The sequence below is a fragment of the Meleagris gallopavo genome, chromosome 7 (assembly GCF_905368555.1).
Source record: "Meleagris gallopavo chromosome 7, MGAL_WU_HG_1.1, whole genome shotgun sequence".
NCBI lineage: Eukaryota > Metazoa > Chordata > Aves > Galliformes > Phasianidae > Meleagris > Meleagris gallopavo.
Window position 1 is genome coordinate 34266498 of NC_139410.1, and position 19185 is coordinate 34285682.

Here is a 19185-nt window from a genome sequence, read left to right on the forward strand (position 1 = left end):
AGACGCGCAAGAGTTCTATCTGTATGATTTTTATTCTATTTGTTATGAAACTAACTATATAAACACTTGAGGTAACACAGAGAGAATATTTCTGATGTGGCAATAGAGCTAATTTTCCCAGTCATTATCTGCTGTTAATTTAATGTGTGGCAATATCTGAAATTTAGGGATGATTATATGGTAGTAGATTTTTGGTTAGCTGTACAGCTCATCTATGAGCAAACCAATTAAGATGTAATTTCAGAATATAATTGAACTCCTAATGGGGCACTTTAATTCACTTGAAATTTACATATTCGCCTTTTTTTTGTTTTAATAGGCAAGTCCAAAATGAGGGTACAGCTTCATTTTTGAACTTACGAATAGAGCAACTTCATCTTAGGCTTTTCAAAATGAAATGTGTGAAATGCTCTTGAATAGGAGGATGGAGATTAATAAGCTACTTAGTTCACAAAATCTGAACTTTGAATAGCTCTCACTGGCTATTTATTTGAAGAATAAATCTTGTGTTGTTAGGATGCCATGATGTTACTGATACTCTTTTCACCTGCAGCACACCACCACCTGATGCAGTAGAGTGAAAACTGAGCCACTTGCTACAAAGTTTGCTCAGCATTCAGAACTAATTTTCTCCCTTTATGCATGTCTGAGCAGCTGGGATCAGCTGGGAAAGAGCTTGTTCTGCAGATCTCTATTACTGATTTTTCAAGCAGCATGAATAGAAAATTCTTGGAACTGTGTTGTTAGTGTCAGTTTGGCCTGACAGAGGATCAGGGCTGGGACACGCAGGGTCAGGGTACATGTTGCTTCCATATTAAGTACCTCATTTCTGTAGCGTTTGTAATGTATTGCTGTTTAACTTCCTGATGAGTATCATTTTACATAAGTCAGAGGATTTGTATGTAACCTCCCCCTTCTTTTTTCCTTTATCTACTGTGGGATTTTCAGCCCGCATTTAACTGCAAGGGCACTGAAACAGCATGTGACTCAGCTCCATATGCAGTGGACGCTGGCAGATGTGTCTGGGCTCAGGCAGCCCTGGTTCCATTGGATTTGGAATCATTTTAGGTTTCCCAGCTTCTAGATGAAGCAGTAAGAGAACAGCAGATGGGAAAGAGTTAAAAAGAGTGGCATGCATAACTGAATTACATGACCTAAAACAAGGAAACAAACGATACAAACAGTAGCTGTTTGTTCGAGGAAGGCTCAAATTAAGAAAGAAATGAAGGCAGTTCTTTTTTCTTTCCTTTTTTTTTTCTTTTTTTTTTTTTTTTTCCCCCAGAATGGAAGACCCTTTTCATATGAAAGTACTGAGCTGAGGGAGATTACTTATACCTATGTGATGCTGAGGTTAAATTTTGTAGTGGTGTTGCTGCTGTTTCCTTTAAGGGTAGCCTCTGAATATGTTTCAGTTGTTCTAAACTGGGGAACTATCACACTTGGTAAAGGAAGACTGGGGAGTAAATGGCAAAGTTAGCATTTGGGTTAAGAAGAAATGTTTTTTGTGTGTGAAAAACTGGGATGGGGAAACTGTGTCTGCAAGGTTAATGTTTTACTGCTTATTTCCCTGAAGCTTTAATGCGTACCTGTGGATAGTGCTCAGAAAACTAGAAAAGAAAAACATTTAGCCCTTTCTTTAAATACCTTAGATTTTATTTTGTTCTTGTTTTGCCTACCATTACTAGACTGATCACAGCTGTGTAGGTGCATGCACGCATTGTTTCTATTTCATTTGATCTATTTTTAAATGTAGGGGCTCTCTGTATTTAATACGCATTACTGTGCTTGCAGTCTTAATGCTTCAAAACCTTAGTGACCTTGGTTCACCCTCCTGTACCTTGCACATTATCATGCAGTCTTTAATTATATGATAACATGCTATTTTTCCCCTTAGAAGGAAATCCTTGCATTACATAGGTGTCATTTAATCAGTATGGAGCTATCTGTTATTTTTAATTGTTCTGTGTGTGGTTCCAGAACTTCTGTACTGTATAATTTTCAAACCTTGCTATGAAGATAGAATTAGGAATTTGCTTTTGTTCCTTAATGTATTTTTTAGCATCAGGTTTTCTGACAAAAGGGACCCTGTCTGTGACTCCCAAACCTTCTGCAGAAATATTTTCTAAGAGCTCCTTGCCAGCCCTTTGCTGAGTTTGTTTCAGGAGCTGCAGATCCCCAGGGTACTTGCTGCAAGAAGATTCTTTCATCAAGAAGAGAGCGAGAGCAATGGCTCTTCATGAGAAGTGTAGGAAGTGGAAGGTTTGTGGGTCTAGGCATCTTGCTTTTTCTTTTCCTCTTTCCTTTTCCATTTTTCTTGGTATCTAGCTTCCCACTGAGCCATTTTTATCATACCCCAGCTTCCCGCACACCTCTCGTCCCATCTCTCTGTCATGTAGGTCTGCCTTGTCTCTATTTTCTTCTCATTCAAGTAATTTCTGATGTCAGCTAGTTTCTTTTCCAAGTTCATTATCCATTCTTGCACAGTACCATTCTTCCCTAATTTCACATACTTTCCCAGATTACAATACCATTCTGGCTCCAGATTTGCACCTGTTTCCCCATGGCACGTTCATGCAGGTGGGCACTGGCAGTGCTGGAACAGCTGCCCAGAGAGGCTGTGGATGCCCCGTCCATCCCTGGAGGTGTTCAAGGCCAGGTTGGATGGGGCCCTGGGCAGCCTGGTCTAGCATTAAATGTGGAGGTTGGTGGCCCTGCATGTGGCAGGGGGTTGGAGATTCATGGTCATTGAGGTCCCTTCCAATTCGGGCCATTCTGTGATTCTGTGTATCTTCTGCCCCTGGTGCTGTTCTGGAAAGTTTCATACAACCCTGGAACAGCAGGCAACTTTCTGCCAAATTATGTCCTTTCTGGAGTGCAATTATGCATTGAAATTGTACATTTCAAGAACCGTATGTTTCAAACAGCTTAGATTGTGTAGTAGAAGACAGTCTGGAATTTATGAGCGTTTTTAGTGCACATATAGTGGTGTTAGCATGAACACTGGATTTTCTCATCCATAAACTGAGATGGCACTTATTGATTTGTGCTATTTATTTCAACATGTGAAAGAAAACAGAATTACATGTTACAAGTCCTCATTTTTTTTTCTTTTTAATCACATAGAAGAGAGCAAAAATTTATCAGAGAAATACAGCATTAATAAAATAGACTGGTTATGCAAGCTTCAGAAGTATGAGTGAGGCTTACATCTGTTGCTTGGTTTTATCTTTTTAAACAGTACGTGGAAAATTCTCGTAGCCTGATAGAATTTCATATTGGGCAATAAAATGATAGGTGTGTTTAGTCCCATGTGCCATCTCCAGCTGCATGCCATGTAATGTAGGCTTTGAGAACTTTCTGAGCTGCTTAACTCTGAGACCAGGCCTCACCATCCAACCTTCAGAATTTATGAGACTGTTTTATTATGCTGAAGTATGTAATATATGACATATGACATATGCGTTACATATGACATGTAACATATGACATATGCGTTGCATACACAGTCCTTCCCTAAATAGTTTTTCTTAGAACTGTGTCATTACTAATGTTTTGTCTGCGATTATTCTAAGACAGAAAAGGAGCGGTGTTATGCTGCATCATTTTTCTCTCTGGAGCAGCCTGTGGTCCAGATTTGAGGGACAGCTTTTCCAGAGTTTTCCTTAAAACTGAACCCATTTGTCATTCTCACAGCCCTGATGTTTCTCTGGGAGCATTCGGTTCTCCATGTCTCTCCATCTTTTATTATGAAATGGTGTTTTTTTGTGAAAGTAGAAGTTATTTTCTGTAATGCAAGATGCAAAGCAATTAAGCTATCATCAATTTAAGGAAGGAGAAAAAAAAAAACATACTAAATTTGAAAGTTAATTCTACAAAATTTTTGAAAAAATATATTTATGTGTTATTACTCTATAATATCACTACTTTTAGGTACATTTTAGAGCCAAACTGTAGTGTATGTTTTAAATATAATTGATTTAATAAGGCATTCTCTGCTTTAGCAGAATATTTTTGCCAAGTGTTTCACATTTCACCAGAGCAGTGAGTTTGCTTTCAGTGATCCCCTTTTCTTCTCTCCAGATCAAATACAGGCTGGTGTTTCATTGGAACGCACTGTAAACAAACACTCCCCACTGCAAAGGCTTTCCATTTTGTAACACTGCACTAGAGAACACCCCAACACGTGTAAATATCTTCAGACATTGTTTTTGTTAGTAAATGAACCAAACTCAATGGTTTAATTGTAATCTCAATGTAAAATCTGTAGGTAATGCAAAAATTTATGATACTGAGGTTATTCTCTCTCAGTAGTTTAATAGAACAGCTGTTCTATTACTCATCTTGTTATATACCTTTTCTTATCAACACTAGATGTACATTCCCATGGATTTTGAATTAGTTGCCTGAGAGCTAGCTTCATTCAGTCCCACTGACCTGCACATCATCAGAAGGTTTTGGTTTCTTTTATTTTTTCTGTCCATGATATTAGATAGTTTTAAAAATGATAATCCTTCTATTTTCCTGTAGTGTTTGGAAAATTTAAGTCACTTCATCTTCCTTTGTCCTGCGAGAGCTGTGTGTTTAAAATAACAGCTGATAGATATGCTGCCATTTTTTTGGTGAATTTTACAAAATCTTTAAAGGAGCAATGCATTTGGAGCATAGTATCTAAGATAAACAGAATTATTCATTTCCACTGTAACAACAAACCATATTCAGAATTTTGATTTTGCTTTCATGATTCAGTCTGAAACAACGATGTGCTGAAAAAGAAACTCAAGGGTAACAAATCTTAAATTCAGCTGTTAGTGGAAACCTAGGAAACCACTGTTTTTCTTGATAGGAATTTGGCCTGAAAGGTTGTGGAGGTTTGATTTTAGTCTTGGTTCTGTTTTTCGTTTTTTTTTTCCATCTCCATTTTGCTATTCTGTTTTGTTTCATTTTTCCCATACTATAAACTCACATCCCTTTTAGGCTTGAGGGCTTGCTTTCATAGTGCAAATCTATAGAAACGATTAAGAAAAGTGTAAAAGCAAAGAGGCATTTCTCTGCTCTGGTTCTTCATCAGCCAGCTGGATCTTGATCAGTGGCTGCATGTTCCAGGCACAAGTGTCCCTGCAGCAGAGGCCTGGCAGAATGGTTCCTACCTCCTGCGCCCCTTTCAGTGCAGGAGAACACTCAGCAGCTTGCCTGGAAAGTGATGAACTCCTGGCACTCCCAAGTGCATTTTGTGTACAGCCTTGTTTTGGGGTTTGCACTTCAAATTTTTGTGTCACTAATGTTTTCCTAGGTCTCACCTGGCTTCGTACCACCAGCTTCTGCAATTTAGGTAGTATAGCTGGAGTTTCAGCTGGTTATTTCCTGTGAGAAATAAGAGCTTTGAAATTAATTCTTGCTTTTTGCTAGTTTGTCTTGAAACAAGGTGTTTTCATTTTTCAGACTCGGAGCTGACTTCTTTCAGCATATTTCTGCTAAAGGGGGGCATCTACATAGATTGATTTCTCCTGATTTGAGTGAATCTCACAAGCATCTTCTGTCCCTTCTCCTTAACAATCCAGTTCAGTGAAGGGCTTTTAAATTCAAACTAGCGATGCTTTTAAATTTAAACTTATGCAGGATCTCTAAAGAAGAGAGATACTCTTCTGAAAACCTGTGGTTCAAAATTGTCATTTAAAACAGGATTTTTTAACTTAGTTTTCAGGATAGAGTTAAAGAGTTATCAATGAGATAAGATTTTCACCAAGCTGGTTCAGTAGTGGTCACAGTTCATTTTAACTTTTTAGTCTCCCAAACTAAGATTGCATCACTTCAGAGGATTCATTAATTTTTCACTGGATTTTTATCATCAGCGTTTGAAAGTCAGCAGGTGCCATTCAGAGGAAAAAACCATGCTTGAGCTGGAAAGAACAGGTAAACTAAACTTTCAATTTGAAGGGTAGCATTTAAAAAAAAACAAACTTTTTGACCAACTTCTCCATGTTGGTTCTTTATGCAAGAAATAAAACTATCCAGGACATGAATCCCAGCATGAATTTACCAAAGCAGCTGTAATGTGTTTCAGATGCACGTTGTTTAGGGAACCAAATGCTATTATTTTTATACAATTGACACATAAATATTCATTGTTGAATCTTAAGTATGATTTGAAAATAGTTTATGAGAAGGCAGACACATAATGGTTCTCATTTAATTGCTGTTTTGAAAAAAGGAACAGGAAATTGAGAAGGAAACCTGACTACAGGTGTGCCTTCAATAAAAGGCAAAGAGAAAAAACTAATACTGTATATTATAATGTATGGAATTTGTCCTCAGTTAATTTGTTTTTTTGCTTACACTACAAATTCTTGCTTAGAAGTTTTATACAGTTCATAATGTAGACACTGATTCAGGTATGTATCTTTTTTTTTCTTTATGCTTTAATTTTATTTCAACCAGTTTGAGTGGCAGAAAGTGACTTTTTATAGCATAGATTGTGTAGCAGATGAACAGCTGACAGCAAGCATAATGGCAGCCTGGAATAATCTGAGTTGTAGGTGTTCTGGCTGGAAGATGCTCATTGTGCTGAATGAAAGTCTCATGTAGTAACTTTCAGTTTATATTGTATTCTGACAGTAGGGAATTAAATAAATACCCAAGACACATATGCTTCAGATGTTGTTGTATATGTATCTCTTGAAGAAGAAATGTTTCATAGTCTGAAAGGAAATCCAGCAAGGAGATGCTGGCATTAGTCAAAGTTGGTTTCTTCATTCTATAGATGTGAAAGTTTGTGTCTTCCAGAACAGAACACCTTCTGGTATGTACTGCCCAAATGAAAGCACTGTAATGTAGAAACAACTCCAAATGACAGTCATAATTTTTTAGGATGGAGAGAAAGCACTTGGTCATTAATTGCATGTCAATGTTTGGCCTCTTTATGGACTTTTAAAGCCCAGGTATTCAGGAGATCGTGCTGAAGTTTTTGAGTTCCTTGTATGTGGTATGAAATTTCACTGCTGGAGAAAGGAAGAAAACTTTGCCTGATGAAAACGTAATGCCAGTATTTCTGTTAACTTGCAGGAGTTTAGCTATCTGCTGCTAGCTGGGAAACGTGATGAATTCAGCATTACCTGAGGTGATACTGACATATTAATTTACCAGTGTGAAAGATTAATCAGGAGATCATTCTGCTCAGATAACATTCTAATAGTTATAACACCACCGACAGCATAGAAGTCTTAATAAACTGACTTTAGCCATTACATCAGCAGAAATTTATGCACATGCCTTGGTAAAGTTAGTATTTATTAAAATGGTTGTGATCCTTGAAGAGCAATCATTGAGAACAAGTGATGCCAGGGAGAAGCTCTGTTTTTCTGCGGAGAGGCACTTCAAACCATGTTACTAATTCATTTGTATTGTGCAATTGCAAACTGTGCATCTTCCACGGTAGCAAGTTAGTACTCTAAGTAAATGTGTAGAACTTATAAGCAAAAATTAGTAGTGTAAGGAGTGTAATATAGGAGATGTTACTTTAAAAATGCAACATTGCCAGTATTTAGCTGATTTGGTGGTCTGTGATGAGTGATAGTGAGACTGTGGATAGCCCTCATACTTGAAATCCTCTGTGGTTTTTGTTTTTTTTTTTTTCTTTTAGAAAGATTTGAGAGAAAACAGAGCCAGGCACCTTACTTCCTTACTTAAGATGATGATACAGAATTCAGTGGTTACTAAAATGTCTTTCTCTGTTTGAGTTGCTTACTTCATACTTCTTTCCAATATCTTTTGAGTGGTAATTATTATAAAATACTGGTGCATGCATGAAAATGACCATTTTCTTGTCTTTTTTTTCCTTAAGATTCCACGATGGTCAAAGATTTAAAATAATCTTTCCAAATCTCTACAAATGTGTGCTGTTTCACATGACAAAACTAATTCAATCTCTGCCTGTGCGTTTAGAGTGATGGGGATACAACACTAAACACACGTGTTTTTATTTAGTCGGTTTGATGTTAAAAATAACAAATAACTTTGTATTCACAATGTGAGCAGGATATTGATATTTCATCTTGGCAACACATAAGGCCTAGTAACATGCTTGGGTTTATTTTGCCACGCCTAGGACATAAGAAGGATCTTTCTAGACTCCTACTATCAAAATGGATCACTCCTTTACATTGATACGCTGATAAGTTTTACAAAAAAATGATGTTTTTTGGCTCAACTGGAAATAACAAAGTTAAACATCCACTGTAACTCCTGTGTGAGACTGCTGTTTGCATATAGCATGCAATGTCCTGAAATCCTCTCATGTGAGAGAATAACTGGTCCTGACACAGCTGTTTTTTCCCAGTGAGGTTCGATGCTCTGTATTATGTCAGAGATCAGATTAGATTTTTACAATTGTCCCTTCTACACATACAAAGTTGTGCATTCTATGAGTAGCTCTGATCTGGACTGCAGGAATGCCAGGCTAAAATTCCACTTGAAAGCATAAAAGCTGCCTGACAATTACACGTGAGCCAACATGGGTGTTGTGACTGAGCTGATGGAGCTCCAGCAGCAAGGTCCAGAGATGTAAAATGTGCATCACGTTGGGTAGTGCACCATTGGGAAGCAGGGAGAAGAAGGGAAAGCTGCCTTTCCCTTTGCTTCTCTTTTCCCTAGTGAAGCAGGCTCTACCAGCACATCCTTAATGTACAAAGTCAGATTCAAGTAGTTCTGCAAAAGAGTAAAGTGCTGCTAATCGATAAGATGCTTTCAGACTGGAATTACTTGTTGTAAAAGCATCTTTTTGTGTGAAGATGAGAGTAGTGCCTTCCAGTGGGATGTAGTTTCTCTTCTATCTGTATATCCACGTGGCTTATTTTACTTTCCTACCCAAGACAGGTATGTGATCCTCTGGTTACCTGAGAGAGAATAAGGGAAATCTAAAATTTCAAAGGCCAGAAGGGGGCAGGTTTCTGACTTCCTTTGGCACTTCTTGCAGACCCTAGATTAAAGGTTGCCTACTCAGAACTTACCTGATCTCATTTTATTGCCTGGAAATGCTAGCATGCGCACAGCTTTACGTAGGAAACCATTTCCACATTTAATTATCTGTTATAGTAAGAAATTGCTTTTAATCTAACATAAATAGAGTTCTACCCTTCACTGAGATGGGCTTCTCTGTATTAGTAGTTACTGAATGTCTTTATTGAATGTTGTATTGCTGCCCGTTGTTACATCAAGGTATGCCTTTTCCATCTCCTTCCACTGCACGTTTTAGCATCTTCCTTCAGTATTTGGCAAGAAGTAGTGCCAATTTGGAAAAATTTTATGAAAACCATTTATTTTTAAATGATCCACTAAATGGAGTGCTAAGAAGCACAGTGTGGCATACCTTCGCTATGGCTGTCTAGTATAAAATTGATGTGTAGTGTACCAAGTTTCCAGCTGTGCTACTGACATGCCTTATTACTTTATCCCCAGTTTTGCTGATGGAAACAATATGCTAGATATTAAATAGAATTTAGGGAGTCAGAGAGAGTGGTGAGGTGCTGGAACAGCTGCCCAGAGAGGCTGTGGATGCCCCATCCATCCCTGGAGGAGTTCAAGGCCAGATTGGATGGGACCCTGGGCAGCCTGGGCTGGTATTAAATGTGGAGGTTGGTGGCCCTGCATGTGGCAGAGGGGTTGGAGATTCATGATCCTTGAGGTCCCTTCCAATTCGGGCCATTCTGTGATTCTGTGAGTTTTTTGAAGGCTAAAACATTTATTAAGGATGCCCCAAATATATAGTTAAACTTCTGCATTGGGAAATGGTTGCACTGCTGCATATTTAGGGACTGTGCTCCAGGCAGGGTCTTGCACAGCTTCTCTGGGAGGTGGTGTGACTGGCTGGGGCCCTGAGAGCAATCCTGGAGGAGCAGCTGAAGCCGTAAGTGATGTTTGGTTCTGGTCAGGGGTGAGTCAGGAGGATTACACTTTGGACTTAAGGAAAAGAAGGGCCTGACTTCTTCCTCCATGATCCACTCCTAAATCCTGAACTAAGTGTGTAAGAAGCTAAAACCAGTTCAACTGCTCAGCCTAGGATCTGAACTCGGTGGCACTGGACTGAATGAAGGAAGACAAGGAGAGGTGACTGGAGGCTGCAGGCTCTGCCTTACACGCAGGGAGCAGTTCTTGGAGTAGGGTTGTGCTAGAGGACTGTATTCCTTACAGTAAGCCTTAGCTTAGATTGAGGGTCATGGAATATTTAGGATAACGGTATATAGTCACCAAAAGAAAAAGAGAAAAGTGTAGTATACTCCGTGGACTGATATAATCATCAATTCATGTAGAAATAAAAATTCATAAAAGATGAATCTTGAGTTGAACTATATGTTTTAGCATTGAACTAAATGATCATTTAGAAATGATGAAAAGGCAATTTTAAAGGAGGCATTTGAGGGTACAGTCAGGGATCATAAGCAATTAAGTCTGAGTTAGGTCCTGGCTTTGTGGAAATTGGTGGCACAACTGGAAAAGCTTTCTTGTTACTTTCATAAAGTGCAGTGCTGTGTTGATTACGGTGTGCTTCATTGCCACGTTCTGGATCTGTATGTCATTTGAGATATCTGCACCTGCTTTTAGATTTGACACATCTTTAGATATGTTTGCAGCATGTTTTGTAATACCAGCTGTAGGCTACAGATTCCATATCAGCTAATTTTTTCTTATCTGTCCCTGAATTCATCTACTATGATGTACCAATGGCAACCTGAAAGAACAGCGTCTGAATGTTGAAGCCATGTCTGTTCATTTCCATTATTATTTTTCTGTAATAAAAGGATTTTAAAAAGAGGGGAAAAAAAAAAAAAAAGAATATCTTAGTGGAATATTAAAGATGTTTGTAATAGGATTCTTTTTGAGAAGCTTTTTTAGAGAAATACGTAGGCAATCCTTGAACATTAGAAGAGCCAGCATTTTATCTAACCTTGACCCACCTCAAACACAAGACTGCAGTAGTTTCAGATAGAGATGTTGAACTCTAAAGCCCTATGCTTTTTACCTTTGACATTTCATCACTCTTTATTAAAGAATGTTGTGGTTAGCTGTCTACCTGATCAGATAGGTTTAATTTTTTTTAACACGCATCTTTTGATCGGTTTCAGTTATTATGTCATTGGATACGTTTTGATGAGAATAGGAAATCTGAGCCCTTTGGCCAGTCCTTTTCAGGAATCAAACTGCTTCTTCATCTGCGTTTCAGCAGTTTGTGAATACAGCTCCAAAAATGGCGTTAGAGGTTTTGAAAGCAAACCTCCTGCATGTCTGTTAATTTACTCTGTTAATGTACACCAGTCCATACTGGTGCCAAAAACCCTCTGACTCCCCAGGAGATCCATTCTTAATGCTGTCCCATTCGGATGTTTCCCTAGCGTGATGATGGGTTTAGCATGTGATGGTGGGACACCGACAGCTATTGCTTCATAGATAGACACTTGCATGGCATGGGTTCTAAATGCACAACATCCCAGCTTGTGCCAGGGCTGCTGACAAGCTGCATGCTTATTAGTGTTTCCATTTGCTCTGGACAGGGAGGCGGAAGGAAGGTCACACCTGGGCTGCAGGCCTCTGAGCAATCCATCCCCAGAGCGAGCTGCACTTTGTAAGTTTTCCACAATATAGGTAGTACTAAAGCAAGGTAATTACTAGTGTTAGAAGTAATGGACTTACTAAGTTAGAAGCAATGGACTTGAGCTGACAGTCTGTGCAGTCTGAGGAATTGTTCCTGTGCCAGGGGAGGTGTGGCTGGCAGAACAGATTGAGGAAAAAGAAGGAGCCCTAACTAAGAAACCTGACTATTACATAGGCACTTCTGAAATCTCTTACCTTAACATTATGTGCTGTGAGTTCTTGTTCCTAGCGTAACTTCAGCTATGCTTTTTCATTTTGCCAACTACTTAAGCTTAACGTGTTTCTTTTGAAATAAAATCAATATTCTCGAAAGCTATCTGGTAACTGTTAGGATACACCTTTATAGCTCTATCACTTCTTGTGCAAAACAGTAGAACACTTAGCATCGCTGTTTAAACCAAAAGACAGCAATAGTAAATCAGATGCCTATTCCTTTTTTTTTTTTTTTTTCTATCTCCCGAACAACAGAAACTACGCTCAGAGTTCTGTAGTATCCCTGGCACTTTCTTATGAACTCGAAAAATACAATAACTACAAAATGAAACAAAAAGGAGTTTCAGATAATGTATGAGTAGAACATTAGAAAACACAATCCTCTGCCAAACTGCACAGAGCATATGAGGTTGCACATGTGTGAAAAGTAGCTGCTCTGCCCTCGATGCAGTCCCACAGCTTTCTTTATGCTTTGACAAAAAGTTGTTCCCTGCCACATCTGAAGTCTGTCCATGTCTCTGTACAGCACTGTCACCGCTTTCTGTCATTTGCTCACGTCCTTTTCTGTCTTTTTGTCATAATTTTCTGTGGTCAGTATTTCAAACCAGCATTCTGTGGTTAGGATTTTGTTTGGGGGTGATGTGGGGGACTCTGGAGCATTTGATTTCAGCTGTAATTTTGAGCAGCGCCTCATTTTGTTCTGTCCTGGTGCTTCAACTTCACTCCAAAGCTTCTGGTGGTTGGAAGCAGCTTCTGCTTTCCAAAGATTGAGCTGCATGTAAAGGTTCAGGCCTGAGCAGTGGTCTGAGAGCATGGGAGAGCAGAGAGAAGTGAAAGATTTGGAAGTCTTTTGTACCTCCGAAAAGAATTAAGTATAAGCATTGAGGTTGAAATAAACTTCTAACACCATCAAGTCCAACCACCAACTCATCACCATCATGCTCATGTCCCTCAGAAGCAGCAGACAGCAGACCCTGCTGTCCCTGTCTCCCCCCACAAAGGATTGTTACGCTTTGCCATGTTGCAGCCCTTACGTATCTGTGCTTATGGCCATACAGGAGCTGTAAAAGAGAGGAGATGCTTCTCTACAAAGTCCAGTTACGTATTTTTGGTGATTTGAGAGTCAGAAAGAAAAAATTGTTTATGTTGGAAAGAAGACGAGCCTTTTCTGCTGCAAATCAAACAATTAATAGTACAGGGAATCTTTATGGTCCTCTTGTAGATCTTGCTCAGTTACAGAGAACATACCAATTTTAAATCAGCTGTCCTAGGCAATCAGTACTGGTTTTAAATGTGTACAAATTGGAAACTATCTCTTCCAGAATTTCTTGTGCTAATGCCAGCTGAAAAGAAAGAAAACATCAAATTGATAGGTTTCAAAGTTGACAGTTGTGCTGAAGTACTATGCCTGTAAATCACTGAATAACTTTGTCTTTGATACAGTTGCTACTGTATATAAAAGTACATATCGTGCCTTTGCAATAACACAAAACATCTGAAATCCTGAATTGCTTGCAAAGCTTGTAGGGTTGCCATTACTGAAATACAATCTGATGTAACGTGCTGCCATTCAGCTTAACCTGAGATGATTCCATGAATGTCAAAGAAGTTAATGCTAAAAGATATTCAAAATTCATGCAAAACTTGATGTCAGTGTGTGTGACCTCAACTCCATCGTAGAATAATGTGAACTATTTTCCTATAGTTCCAAAAACTGAGTTTTGAAAGGAGGCTACTCTATAGCCTTGACTGACAATGAGAATGTTGTTCATTGCACCTTCGCATACCAAACCTCATGTGTCTTGAACTGTCCTTCCAGTGTGACACTCCCTGCCTGTGTCTATAGGCATTTGGAGCAGAAAAAATCTTTGCTATGAAGGTGTGCTGAGACTACTTGTCACTGTGATTCTTCACACCCAGTTGCATACGTGGCAGACTCCATGTGGTCTGTCTATTGCTGATGGCACAAAAATTTGAAAGAAGACAGTAAAATAAGCATGGGATCCTTTTCATTGGCTTTATGTGTTTTCTACTCATAAATGACATCTGGAAAGCACACTACAGAAACTTTCTATACCAAAGGCACTGACAGAATTTGTGCAGAGATGCTTTATGCCCTGTAGATAGGAAATTTGAAGACTCAGAGGTTCAGTAGAGCATTGTTTGGAAAACCGGTGTGAAACCTGACAGCTTTGAGGACTTGCTCTTTAATGCTTGCACATAAAAACCGTGTTTCCACCTTTGAGACCTGTTTCAGCTGCCCAGGCTGCCATTCATTTGCAGCAAATTTAGAGTTTACTGTGGGATTTTGTATTCGGGCTAAGCCAACAAATAAAAATGACAGAGCAGAAATGGTAGTTTGCTCTGTAGTGTCAGGTGAGCTCAGCCACAAAACGGCTTACTTATGTCATGGAGGAAAAAATGCTGATGAAAATGTTGTGGTACGTGGGTAGAACAATAATAGTTCCTGGGTATTAGGATACTTTATGGCTGTTATGCAGTGAATTCATGTTTTCTTCATGCAAGGCTGAAGGAATAAACCAGAAGTCTATTTAAAGAAAAAGCTTGTTTAAAAGTGCTTGTTTTGATCTGCTGCCTGAAATACTTGGACGTGCCAAAGTACAGGCTGTATTTACCGTAGCACACTTAGTTGGTCTGAGCTGCAGCAGTCGCAGACACCTCATTTAAATGTTCCCATTTCCTACAGGTTTGTGTATGGTTACAATAAATTCTCACCCTGAGGGCACTGATATTGCTTTGTAGCTATGCTCTCCTACACTCAGTGGGGATCTAGCTGCATGAGTAGGTTTTTGGTTTTGGTAGGGACACGAGGACATGTTTGTAGCCAAATCATTCAGAAAACTCTGGTTTATGCTATTTGGATCCCTTCTTAAAAGAGACCAATTTGGTTGTTTCACTCAGGAGCTGCTAACTATTACCTAATCACAGCATTCTGACCTTTTTGGTAATGTTTGTACTTGGTACTGTGGCTTGGTTATGCAGGTCATGTAATGATGACACTTCTGGATGCTGATAGTGCTTGTGTTGGTACTCTGAAAGCACGTCAGGCTTGCTTTCTGCATCTCTGCTTAAACTCACGTGTGAGGTCCATCATTTTCCTAGCATTGAAACTTCTTGTTAAGGCACATCACCACAAATATACAAGAACAGAATTCTCAAAGAGATGTAGCTACTGGAATCAAGGAGAGAGCTGTATGCTGTTACTTATACCTGCTAATTCAGGGTGTCGAAGAACACATTGACATATTCTTCATGCAAGTTGTTATGAGGCTACTAGGAAGTTTGGATGCTGTGCAGCAGGAAACTTTTCAGTTATACGGGAAGTTGGGTTGTAATTTTGTTGGTATTCAAGCCAGCAGTTCTTCTGGATAAAGCTGCTTTCGTTCCTGCCCACTGTTCCCACATTTGCACTGCTTCCTTCCGTCCCGCTGCCGTTTGTACAGCAGTGGTGGGCTGACAGCACACAGCCACAAGAGAAAAGCTGCACCAATGGAATCCGGTTTGAAGACATGGCTGTTACAGGGGGAAGGTTGTGTGTGTTTCCTTGCTTTTTCCCTGAACTGCTTATCACTCAGATTAATTCTGTAACCCACTTCCATAACCTGATGCCACCATGATCCACGCAGTCCCAGGGTGTGTTGCCACCAGGTGCCTTGGACTGCTTGCAGGACCGTGCTGTTCTACCACTGTCTGGTGTCAGGACACTGAGAACCATTTCCCAAAATCTGGAAAATATGCTCTTACAGTTGACAACTTTAAAACAAGTTTATGTGAAGGTGAAGATGGGCTTTGGTCGTTAGGCTTGGGCTCACTGTTAGTATCTCAGCGCTTGGTTTGAGCAGAAATCTTTTTATCTGCTAAGAGATCTGATTGTCCCATCGATTTCAACATAGCCTAATTCAGTAGGAATTAAAAGTTGTTCTACTTGAAAGGCTGTCTCAGGGCTCTCTTTGGGAATGATGTCTGTCATGTGCAAGCTCCCTTTAGCTCCTTCCTACCAGTGGCCATACTTCTGAATTAGGGAATTCTGCAAGTTCAGAAGAGCAAACAAAGCTTCAGGGGTTAGAAACTAGCTTGCATTAAGCCTAAATCCAGATAGTGTCAAAATATGCTATGAAAAAGGAACCTGGGAGGTGTATGTGGTGGTTTCTGTGAAGAAAGAAAAAAAATTTTTCATTAAATGAAACCATTTGACATTGTGTAATTCGCTGTTCTTAGATCCATGCAAAATTGTAATGCTATACTGCTATTACACTTAGATTATTTAATTACTAAATTAAGATAACTTAGAAAGCAATTAGGAGTGTTTAACTTCTTGCTAATGACCGGAGGCCTTAAACAATTCAAGTCTTTCCCATCATAGGTTAGAAGTTTCTTTACATTGAAAGAGTTTGGGGTTTCAAAGTTAGAGAAAATTTTACATATAATCTTGTAATAACAAAGCAAATTTTTCTATTGACTGCTGCTATAATTTGTATTCTTGATTCCTTTCTTTCTGTGTGCTCTGTTGATGTGAAAAGTTGGCTAACGTTGAAGCCAGTACAATTCATTTGTTAGCTGCTGTAATGCATGGAACACTTCTTTTGGTCTGCGTATGACAGCATTAATATAGCCAGTCATTGATTGACTGCTGGATGAAAAACTTCTTTGAGGCAAGAAACCTAATGCACCGTATGTTTTGAATTTATATTGTACAGTTATATCTCTGATTTTCTTTTTATGGATTTTATTTCTCATTGCAGTAGTTTTCTATTCTTCAATCCTTCAGTGTGTTTGTGTGTTTCATTTTAGAAGTGTGGGTTTTTACCTGCTCCTATTGCTGATTTACCAGTCTTGACAATTTTAAGTGCTTACTTTTACTGTCCCCTCTTTTTCTTGTCTGATAATACTTATGGAGCAGACTTGGGATTAAAAAAAAAAAAAAGTGCATCTAGGTTTGCAGAAGTGTTGGAGGGGTTGTTTTCATGGAGGCATTGCTAAGGCGATCATTTCTACTGTTCTTTTCATCTCCTTACCCCCAGAAGCTACTCAGTTGTCTCAGCCAACCAAGGGGATAGCAAAGTTGTTATTCCCTGTGATACAGTTTTCTGAAATTTTATTTTTTTATTAAAATGTTTTTTCCCCTCTTTTTTAATTTACTGCATGAATAGCTGGCACTTTGCTATATACTACACACTATATACTAGTGCCTTTAACTTCTAGCTTGGGATCCCACCTCGTTCTTTCTCGTTGGTGAATTGCTCAGAGCAAAAACAACACCAGATTTTATGAAATAAAGATGATTGCTACTGTTTTACGTAATAAAAATTGAAAAATGAACCAATAAAGCAGCTTACGTGCCTTTGCTACTCATTTTTCTTGAGCCTACATAAATCTGTAATACAAAGCTTTGCATTAAATAGGAATTGGACAATGCAAAGCTTTTTATTTGTAGTTATCTGCAAATTGAAAAGAAGTAAAACCTTTCTGTTGTCAAAGCTTTGAGTGCAAAGTGATCGGTGATCTTGCAATTACTGTTTGTTTGTTTGTTTTTTTTTGTGATTAGCACTGTATTGCAAAGGTTCTTACTGAGTCCCCAGTAACTTTATACCAAGTTTTGTTAAGGATTGTGGATGTTAAGTATGTGCCCTGGGTATCTTTTTTGGGATATCAAACTAAGTATGAAAAACTCATTAACTCAGAGCCATGATCTGATGTTTATGATCAACTCTTCCAGGAATGGCTTTCTCGCTGACCTCAGGCTGGTTCTGTGCACTGTACTTGTAGGTTATCATGAAATCACATTACTGTGGATAATACATTTTAAATTGTTGCTGTGGCTCTCCAATTGGAATTAAGGTTTCATCTTGTAGTTTTTCTTGGATTTGAATTTTATATAAATAGATATACAGCCGTATTAATGCTTTTGTATTTCAGTTGCTGTTGAAAACGTAGTTTCAGAAAAATTCAATGTAGTCAAATCCTGTAGCAGAGGTAATTAGTTTTAAGATCGCAGCAGTGGACAGAACAGTACTTGATATATAGCAATATCCACCATATATACAGCAGTAGCCAAAGGTCACCATAAAGCTTGCAGATCAGCAAATTCATTAAAACATCCTATCAGTGAAATATATATATTTACACATACAAGTTGTTTATATAAAATTAAGGAAGTCCATGTTAGCTAGATTCCTGGGGCCATTTTCTCATCTCTGGCCCTTTGGCTATGGCTTCAGAAAACTCTTGCAATAAAGAAGTAGTTAAAGGGCTTCAGAAAACTCTTGCAATAAAGAAGTAGTTAATTAACCTTTTCACAGGATGGCTGTTTTTTTCCCCAATGCCATTTGGTACATTTGTCATTTAAAAAGCTTCATAGTATGTACATATGTTTGGTCCTAATGTTCCTTGCAGCAAGTGATGATTCTCGTAGCCAGAGGGCTATTTGATGACTTAGTACCATGGATTTTGGACATAGCTGAAAAACAAACTCTGTGAATCATGTCAGAGCTTTCTGTGAAATCATTCTAGGCTAACTTTTTAGAGAATTTTGACATCTGTGAATAAATAAAGTGGATATCTTTTAAGTGTTCAAACAGATTCAAATAGTATGGCGTTTTATTATAAATACAGACTCAGTAGTGATCCAATGTGAGTTATATTAAACTCAGTGGGAAATTGTCTATTAACCTTAACAGAAATAGTATTAAAATTCCAGAAACAGAAACTGAGTTCTGATTTAGGAGTCTAGTGCCAGGGGATTATTAAAATACCATCCTGGCACTTTATGAATGAATTGGACAATTAGTAGCACTAATTAGTAGCAATGTCAGTTTGAAAGAGTTCCATGGAGGAAGCAAAAGGATGACTGTTGCTTGATGGCGAAGGAGGAGGCCTTCAGGAGGCAGCATGTTACATGCCAGGTGGTGCAGTGGCTTCCCTGTGTAAATTCTTTCAGAGCATCCATGGCCAGGGTTGGAAGGGACCTCAAGGATCATGAAATTCCAACACCCTTACCACATGCAGGGCCACCAACCTCCACATTGCATAGCAGCCCAGGCTGCCCAGGGCACCATCCAGCCTGGCCTTGAACACCTCCAGGGATGGACAGGGCATCCACAGCCTCTCTGGGCAGCTGTTCCAGCACCTCACCACTCTTGTAATAAAGAACTTCCCCCTGACATCCAACCTAAATCTCCCCTCCCTCAATTTAAAACTATTTCCCCTTGTCCTGCTGTTATCTACCCTTGTAAAGAGCTGACTCCCCTCCTGTTTGCAGGCTCCCTTTAGGTACTGAAGGCTGCAATGAGTTCACCCCGCAGCCTTCTTTTC

General features: G+C 39.0%; 1 protein-coding gene across 12 annotated transcripts in view; it reads left to right on the forward strand.

Annotated features, from left to right (window-relative positions):
* MBD5 (methyl-CpG binding domain protein 5) overlaps nt 1-19185 on the forward strand; it is a 130249-nt gene that overhangs the window by 45973 nt on the left and 65091 nt on the right. Inside the window, exon 3 of one of the 12 annotated variants that reach the window (XM_085227883.1) lies at nt 11541-11611. The exons of the other annotated variants lie outside the window; for them this stretch is intronic. The gene's annotated coding sequence lies outside the window, so the exon portion shown is untranslated. The remainder of the gene's footprint in view (nt 1-11540; nt 11612-19185) is intronic. 12 annotated transcript variants of the gene reach the window in all.